This window comes from Apium graveolens, chromosome 5, assembly GCF_009905375.1.
Source record: "Apium graveolens cultivar Ventura chromosome 5, ASM990537v1, whole genome shotgun sequence".
Classification (NCBI taxonomy): domain Eukaryota; kingdom Viridiplantae; phylum Streptophyta; class Magnoliopsida; order Apiales; family Apiaceae; genus Apium; species Apium graveolens.
This window is the reverse complement of record NC_133651.1, coordinates 307,951,372-307,961,371: the sequence shown is the minus strand read 5'-3', so window position 1 is coordinate 307,961,371 and position 10,000 is coordinate 307,951,372.

Below are 10,000 nucleotides of genomic sequence, written 5' to 3'. Positions count from 1 at the left end.
ATTTTTTAAAAAATATTTTTCAATGATCCAACCATATCGATGTGAATAGATATATATCTTAGTGATATAAACAAAAATTCATATCAAAATAATTTAATTTGGTTTTCTATTTTAACAGACAAGATTCAGTTTGACTAGTACAACTAATTAGTGTTTATTCCAGAATTGGTGTTTCGATTTTATAAAAAATATTTTTCAACAATCCAACCATATGGATGTCAATAAATATATATAAATATATATATTAGTGACATAACTAAATTTCACATCAAAATAATTTTATTTGGTTTGCCATTTTTACAGTCAAACTTTTGTTTCACCAGTACATCTAACTAGTGTTTATTCCAGAATTGGTGTTTCGATTTATTTAAAAATATTTTTCAAAAATCCAAACATATGGATGTCAATAGATATATATCTTAGTTTTATAACCAAAATTTCATATCAAAATAATTTTATTTTGTTTTCCATTTAACAGTCAAACTTCAGTTTGACTAGTACATCTAACTAGTGTTTTTTCCATAATTGGTGTTTCGATTTTTTTAAAAATATTTTTCAACGAACCAACCTTATGGCAGTCAATAGATATATATATTAGTGATATAACCAAAATTTCATATCAAACTAATTTTATTTGGTTTTCCATTTTAACAGTCAAGATTCAGTTTGACTAGTTCAACTAACTAGTATTCAATAGATATATACTCCCTCCGTCCAAACCATTTTTTACACTTTCCTTTTTAGGATGTCCCATCCAATTCTTTACATTTCAAAATTTACCAAAAATACTAAAAATGGGTCCCACCATTTTCACATTTTTTTCCCTTTTCACACTACTTTTACTCCACTGTCTCCTTTTTATACATTAAAAATCAATGGGTCCCACTACTTCACTCACTTTTCTTTCTCTGTTTCACTACTTTATACATATTTATTAACCTTTGTGCCCGAACCAAATGTAAACAATTGGTCGGGACAAAGGGAGTATATATTAGCGATATAACCAAAATTTCACATCAAAATAATTTTATTTGGTTTGCCATTTTAACGATCAAACTTCAGTTTGACTAATACAACTAACTAGTGTTTATTCCAGAATTGGTGTTTCAATTTTTTAAAAAAATATGTTTCAACGATCCAACAATATGTATGTAGACATATATATATCTTAGTGATATAACCAAAATTTCATATCAAAATAATTTTATTTGATTTGCTATTTTAACAGTCAAACTTCAGTTTGACTAGTACACCTAGCTAGTGTTTATTCCAGAATTGGTATTTCAATTTTTTTTAAAAATATTTTTCAATGATCCAACCGTATGGACATCGATAGATATAAATCTTAGTGCTATAACCAAAATTTCATATCAAAATAATTTTATTTGGTTTGCCATTTTAACAGTCAAACTTCAGTTTGACTAGTACAACTAACTAGTGTTTATTCCATAATTGGTGTTTCATTTTTTTAAAAAATATTTATCAACGATCCAACCATATGGATGTCGATAGATATATATATATCTTAGTGATATAACCAAAATTTTATATCAAAATAATTTTATTTGGTTTGCCATTTTAACAGTCAAACTTTAGTTTGACTAGTTCATTTAACTAGTGTTTATTCTAGAATTGGTGTTTCGATTTTTTAAAAATATTTTTCAACGATCCAAATGTATGGATGTCAATAGATATATATCTTAGTGATATAAGCAAAATTTCATATCAGAATAATTTTATTTGGTATGCCATTTTAACAGTCAAACTTCAGTTTGACTAGTACATCTAACTAGTGTTTATTCCAGAATTCGTGTTTCGATTTTTTTTAAAATAGTTTTCAATGATCCAACCTTATGGCTGTCAATGGATATATATCTTAGTGATATAACCAAAATTTCATATCAAAATAATTTTATTTGGTTTTCCATTTTAACAGTCAAGATTCAGTTTGACTAGTACAACTAACTAGTATTTATTTCAGAATTGGTCATTCAATTTTTTTTAAAAATATTTTTTAACAATATAACGGAATGGATGTCAATAGATATATACTCCCTCTGTCCCAACCATTTCTTTACACTTTCATTTTTTGGATGTCCCATCCAATTCTTTACACTTCAAAATTTACCAAAAATAGTAAATGGGTCCCACCATTTTCACACTTTTTTTCCTTTTCACACAACTTTTACTCCACTATCTCCTTTTTATATATTAAAAATCAATGGGTCCCACTACTTCACTCACTTTTCTTTCTCTGTTTCACTACTTTATACAGATTTATTAACCTCCGTGCCCGAACCAAATGTAAACAATTGGTCGGGACGGAGGGAGTATATATTAGTGATATAACCAAAATTTCACATCACAATAATTTTATTTTGTTTATCATTTTAACAGTCAAACTTCAGTTTGACTAGTAGACTTAACTAGTGTTTATTCTAGAAATGGTGTTTCTTTTTTTTAAAAAATATTTTTCAATGATCCAACCTTATGGTTGTCAATAGATATATATCTTAGTTATATAACCAAAATTTCATATCAAAATAACTTTATTTGGTTTGTAATTTTAACAGTCAAACTTCAGTTTGACTAGTATACCTAACTAGTGTTTATTCCAGAATTGTTGTTTCGATTTTTTAAAAAAATATTTTTCAACGATCCAACTGTATGGATTTGGAGAGACATATATCATAGTGCTATACCCAAAATTTCATATCAAAATAATTTTATTTGTTTTGCCATTTTAATAGTCAAACTTCAGTTTGACTAATACAACTAACTAATGTTTATTCCAGAATTGGTGTTTCGATTTTTTTAAAAATATTTTTCAACGATCCAGCCATATGGATCTCGATATATATATATATCTTAGTGCTATAACCAAAATTTCATATCAAAATAATTTTATTTGGTTTGCCATTTTAACAGTCAAACTTCAGTTTGACTACTACAACTAACTAGTGTTTATTTCCAGAATTGGTGTTTCAATTTTTTTAAAAATATTATTCAAGGATCCCACCATATGGATGTCGATATATATATATATATATATATCTTAGTGATATAATCAAAATTTCATATCAAAATTATTTTATTTGGTTTGCCATTTTAACAGTCAAACTTTAGTTTGACTAGTACATCTAACTAGTGTTTATTCCAGAATTGGTGTTTCGATTTTTTTAAAAATATTTTTCAACGATCCAAACGTATGGATGTCAATAGATATATATTTTAGTGATATAACAAAAAATTCATATCAAAATAATTTTATTTGGTTTGCCATTTTAACAGTCAAACTTCAGTTTGACTAATACAACTAACTAGTGTTTATTCTAGAATTGGTCTTTTAATTTTTTAAAAAATATTTTTCAACGATCCAACCATATAGATGTCAACAGATATATATATATATATATATATATATATATATATTAGTGCTATAACCAAAATTTCATATCAAAATAATTTTATTTGGTTTGTCATTTTAACAGTCAAACTTCAGTTGACTAGTACAACTAACTATTATTTATTCCAGAATTGGTGTTTCGATTTTTTTAAGAATATTATTCAACGATTTAACCATATGGATGTCGATAGATATATATATCTTAGTTATATAATCAAAATTTCATATCAAAACAATTTTATTTGGTTTGCCATTTTAATAGTCAAACTTTTGTTTGACTAGTACATCTAACTAGTATTTATTCCAGAATTGGTGTTTAGATTTTTTTAAAAAAAAAAATTTTCAACGATCCAAACGTATGGATGTTAATAGATATATATCTTAGTGATATAACCAAAATTTTCATATCAAAATAACTTTATTTGGTTTGCCATTTTAACAGTCAAACTTCAGTTTGACTAGTACATCTAACTAGTGTTTATTCCAGAATTGGTGTTTCGATTTTTTTAAAAATATTTTTCAACGATCCAAACGTATGGATGTCAATAGATATATATCTTAGTGATATAACAAAAAATTCATATCAAAATAATTTTATTTGGTTTGCCATTTTAACAGTCAAACTTCAGTTTGACTAATACAACTAACTAGTGTTTATTCCAGAATTGGTCTTTTAATTTTTTAAAAAATATTTTTCAACGATCCAACCATATGGATGTCAACATATATATATATATATATATATATATTAGTGCTATAACCAAAATTTCATATCAAAATAAGTTTATTTGGTTTGCCATTTTAACAGTCAAACTTCAGTTGACTAGTACAACTAACTAGTGTTTATTCCAGAATTGGTGTTTCGATTTTTTTAAGAATATTATTCAACGATTTAACCATATGGATGTCGATAGATATATATATCTTAGTGATATAATCAAAATTTCATATCAAAACAATTTTATTTGGTTTGCCATTTTAATAGTCAAACTTTAGTTTGACTAGTACATCTAACTAGTATTTATTCCAGAATTGGTGTTTAGATTTTTTTTAAAAAAATATTTTTCAACGATCCAAACGTATGGATGTCAATAGATATATATCTTAGTGATATAACCAAAATTTTCATATCAAAATAACTTTATTTGGTTTGCCATTTTAACAGTCAAACTTCAGTTTGACTAGTACATCTAACTAGTGTTTATTCCAGAATTGGTGTTTTGATTTTTTTAAAAATATTTTTCAACGATCCAAATGTATGGATGTCAATAAATATATATCTTAGTGATATAACCAAAATTTCATATCAAAATAATTTTATTTGGTTTCCCATTTTAACAGTCAAGATTCAGTTTGACTAGTACAACTAACTAGTGTTTATTTCAGAATTGGTTTTTCGATTTTTTAAAAAATATTTTGCAACAATATAACCAAATGGATATCAATAGATATATACTCCCTCTGTCCCAACCATTTCTTTACACTTTCCTTTTTGGGATGTCCCATCCAATTCTTTACATTTCAAAATTTACCAAAAATAGTAAATGGGTCCCACCATTTTCACACTTTTTTTCCCTTTTCACACTACTTTTACTCCACTATCTCCTTTTTATACATTAAAAATCAATGGGTCCCACTACTTCATCACTTTTATTTCTCTTTTTCATTACCTTATACATATTTATTAATCTCCGTGCCCGAACAAAATGTAAGCAATTGGTCGGGACGGAGGGAGTATATATGTTAGATATATTTGATAACGTCATGTCTAATATGATCTATGTTTAGTTTTCAGATCTTACTTAAACAGGAAAAATCAGTACTTAACTGAAATCAGCACTTATACTGAAGTCAGAACTTAAGTCACCAGTACTTAAGGTTCAGGAGATATTTATCAGAAGATAATATCAGGACTTAAAGGAAATGTTCAGATAAGGAAGGCAGCTGATTTACAGGAAGAGAAGATCTAGACAAACATAAGAAGAGATATGCATGAAGAAGGAATTCCGTGAAGAATGGAATACTTGGAAGAAAAGATATCTGATTGATATATTTTAGGAAGCAGGATTATATTCCATATCAATTAGCGATTATCTTGTAACTGTGTAGTATATAAACACAGACATAGGGTTTACACTATAAGTGTTGTCATTATCGAGAAGATTATTCATTATAACCCTAGCAGCTCTCGTGATATTTGTTCATCACTGAGAGAGGACAGTTCCATATTGTAACAGAGTTTATTGTTTTGAATAAAGTTTGTTTTTAATGTTACTTGAGTTATTAAAGTTCGATTTGATTGTGTTATACACTATATTCACCCCCCTCTACAGTGTGTGTGACCTAACAAGTGGTATCAGAGCCTATCTGTTAACACACAAATAGTTTAAGATCCAAAAACAATCATGTCTGAAGTAGAAACTCCAAATAAGCCCACCAAAACTGAAGAACCTCCAAAGACACAAATCCAAAGCCGATATGAGACCATTAGAGTTCCCATATTGAGACCATCTGAATATCCCATATAGAAGGTGAGGATGACTATGTTTCTGGAAGCTACAGATCCAGAATATCTTGATAGAATCAAGGAAGGGCCTCACAAACCAACCAAGCTCATTGTTGCAGTTGCAGGTGAAGCAGCAAAGTCAGTACCAAAGGAGAAGAGTGACTACACTGCTGAAGATATCGCATCAATTGCTAAGGATGCTAAGGTACGACACTTACTGCATAGTGCCATTGATAATGTAATGTCAAACAGGGTAATAAACTGCAAGACTGCAAAGGAGATATGGGATGCCTTGGAAACAAGATGTCAGGGAACTGATATGATTAAGAAGAACAGGAAGACAATACTCACTCAAGAGTATGAACACTTTGACATAAAGGCTCATGAGTCATTGACTGAATTATATGATAGATTTGTCAAACTCTTGAATGATTTGTCATTGGTTGATAAGGAGTATGATCTTGAAGATTCAAACCTTAAATTCCTGTTGGCTCTTCCTGAAAGCTGGGATTTGAAGGCAACAACAATAAGAGATAACTATAATCTTGATGAAACAACTCTTGATGAAATTTATGGGATGCTCAAGACTCATAAACTTGAGATGGAAACAAAGAAGCAAGAGGAAAGGAGGAAAGTCAAGGACAGTTGCTCTTAAGGCTGAAGAAGAATCCCCTAAGGCAGCCACCTCAAGGAAAGGCAAGGGTAAAGTGTTCTTCACAAAGTCTGATACTGAGTCATCAAGTTCTGATAGTGATGATGACTCAGAATCTGAAAGCTTGCCTGAGATGGATGCTGATGAAGAGATGATGAAGCTGTGTGCTCTTATGCTGAAAGGAATCACGAAGATTGCATACAGAAAGTTCAGGAAGGGAAAGAAGGTTTCCAGGAAAGGTGCAAGTTCTGATATGAAAATTTTCAGAAAATCTGAGGGCAAAGGAGGAAAGTCTGACAGAGGAGATTATACAAATGTCAAATGCTACAACTGTGGTGAGAAAGGCCACATATCTCCTGATTGCAAGAAAGTGAAGAGTGATGAAGGCAAGGCTCTTGTCACAAAGAACAAAAGCTGGACAGACACCTCAGATTCTGAAAGCGAGGAGAATTATGCCTTGATGGCAAATGCTGATATGGCAAGTGCTAAAAGCAGCTCTGAAGCTGCTGAGTTAAAGGTGCCTCAAACTACTTATGCCTTTCATACTGATAATATTAATGAGTTGAGAAGATATCTTAAAATCATGTTCATTAGCTATAGAGATCAAACTTTAACATGTGAAAGATTAACTTCTGAAAATCTTGCCTGTAAAAAGAGGAATGATTATTTAGAAAAAGAGTTAGTCATGTTCCATCAAACTCAGAAAGATAGAGATGATGCTTTCTATGTTAGGGATGAAGTGCTTAAAATGAAATGAGTCTCTAAAAGCTGAGTTAGAAAAGAGGAAAGAGAGATTATCATGACTTGGACTAACTTTGGAAGAACAACTCAGAATTTGTTAAGTAGTGAAAACTGGAAAGAGGGCTTAGGTTATGGAGAGGATAAGAATGATAAAGGAACTGTAGATATTAAGCCTATAGTTGTTAAACAAAAGCCAAAGTTAAAACCTGTTAAGTTTGTAGCTGTAAAATCTGATACTGAGAAATCAGAATTTAAAAAGGAATTAACTTCTGAAAAAGTAAAACAGGAAAAGACAACTGAAGTAAACGTAGGCTTAATAACAAAGAAGCAGCTTAAGCATAAGCTGAAAGATGTTAAGAATGCAAACAAGGTAAAATCACCTAGGAAAAATAGGAATGGAAAGGAAGGTGTGAATAAAAGCAATGATTATAAACCTGTTCCTGATGCTCCTAGAAAAACATGTCGTAACTGTGGAAGTTCTAACCATCTGGCTTCTTTTTGCAGGAAGAATAAGAACATAAACTCCTTACCTTCAAAGTTAGGAGTTAAGAGTCAGTCTTTTAGATAAAATCCACAAAATCCTTGTTTTCATTGTGGTAGTTTATGGCATTCCATTTATACTAGTAAGGAATATCATAGTCTGTACAATGATTATTATCAATTAAAATATTCTTTAAAGAAAGTTAGCATTGTTCCTTCTAGTGTAAGTTCTAATTCAAAGTCTGATAGTGTAAATTCTGATAAGAAAAATGTTAACATAAACTCTGATGCTAAATCCGCTGCAAATGTTAACAAACTTAATAAGGCCAAAGGATCCAACAAGTATGGTCCTTAAAACTAATCATTAATGGTCTTTGTGATTGCAGGGCAACAGGAAAAACATCATAGTTCTGGACAGTGGATGTTCAGGACATATGACTGGAAATAAAGCCCTACTATCAGACTTTGTGGAGAAGGCTGGCCCAAGTGTTTCTTATGGAGATGGCAACATTGGAAAAATATTGGGATATGGCAATATCAATCTTGGGAATGTCATCATTAAAGAAGTAGCTCTGGTCTCAGGACTTAAACACAATCTGCTGAGTGTTAGTCAAATCTGTGACAGAGGTTATCATGTGGATTTCTTTGAAGAACACTGTGAAGTTATTAGTAAATCTACAGGCAAAGCTGTTCTGAAAGGATACAGGCATGGTAACATCTATGAAGCCAAGTTTTGAACAAGTACTAATGGTTCTACAATATGTCTGATGAGTAGAGCATCAATTGAAGAAAGCTGAAATTGGCACAAGAAACTCTCTCATTTAAATTTCAACAATATAAATGAACTAGTCAAGAAAGATCTTGTGAGAGGACTGCCAAAGTCAGTATTTGCTCCTGATGGCCTTTGTGATTCTTCTCAGAAGGCTAAACAAAGGAAATCCTCATTCAAGAGCAAGACTGAATCATCAATTCTTGAGATTTATCACCTACTACATGTTGATCTATTTGGTCCAGTAAATGTCATGTCTATTGCAAAGAAGAAATATGATATGGTCATAGTGGATGAGTTCACCAGATACACATGGGTATATTTCTTGCACACAAAAAGTGAAACTACATCTATCTTTATTGATCATGTCAGGCAACTGGATAAATTGGTCAAAGTTTCTGTGAAGATAATAAGAAGTGATAATGGTACTGAGTTCAAGAATTTGATACTGGAAGAGTTCTGCAAAAACCATGGAATCAAGCAGGAATTTTCTGCTCCTGGAACTCCACAGAAAAATGAAGTTGTTGAAAGAAAGAATAGGACTCTCATTGAAGCTGCACGTACAATGATTGATGAAGCAAAGCTTTCAACCTATTTCTGGGCTGAAGCTGTGTAGACTACTTGTTTTACGCAGAATGCAACACTTATTAACAAGCAAGGAAAGACACCATATGAGATGGTGAAGAAAAAGAAGCCAAATCTGAAGTATTTTCATGTATTGGATGCAAATGTTTTGTTCTTAAGACTTACCCTAAACAACTATCCAAATTTAATCTAAAAGCTAATGAAGGAATCTTTGTTGGATATCCACTTTCCACAAAAGCCTTCAGAGTCTATAACTTGAGAACAAGGGTGGTCATGGAATCTATCAATGTCTCTTTTGATGATAAGAAGATTATTGGACTTGAAGATTTCAATGATCATGATCAGCTGAGATTTGAAAATAAAGACTTAAATTCTGATACTGAAAATTCTGACAGTCTAAATTCTGATACTACAAACTCTAATGGATAAAACTCTGATGTTATTGAAACTGTGGTGACTACGCCAAAGGAAGATGCACCTATGCAGGGGGAGCATACTCAAGATACAACCACATCTCAAGAAGCATCAGAACATACATCTAGCTCTTCAAGTTCTGATTCGTCAAGTTCTGATAAGCCAAGTTCTGATAATTCTAAAAACTTAAATTTTGAAGAATCCAACTCAGAGAGAATAGTTTCAGGGGGAGCATCAGAAAATGTTGATGAAGATAGCATGGATCATGGGGGAGCATCTGGTTCTAGAGAAAACCTTCCATCTGCAAGGAAGTGGACTAAATCACATACACCTGACTTAATAATTGGAAATCCTGATGCAGGTGTTAGAACTAGAACAACTACTTCAAGTGAATGTCTTTACAATTCTTTTCTTTCTCAGACTGAACCAAAGAAAGTGGAAGAAGCT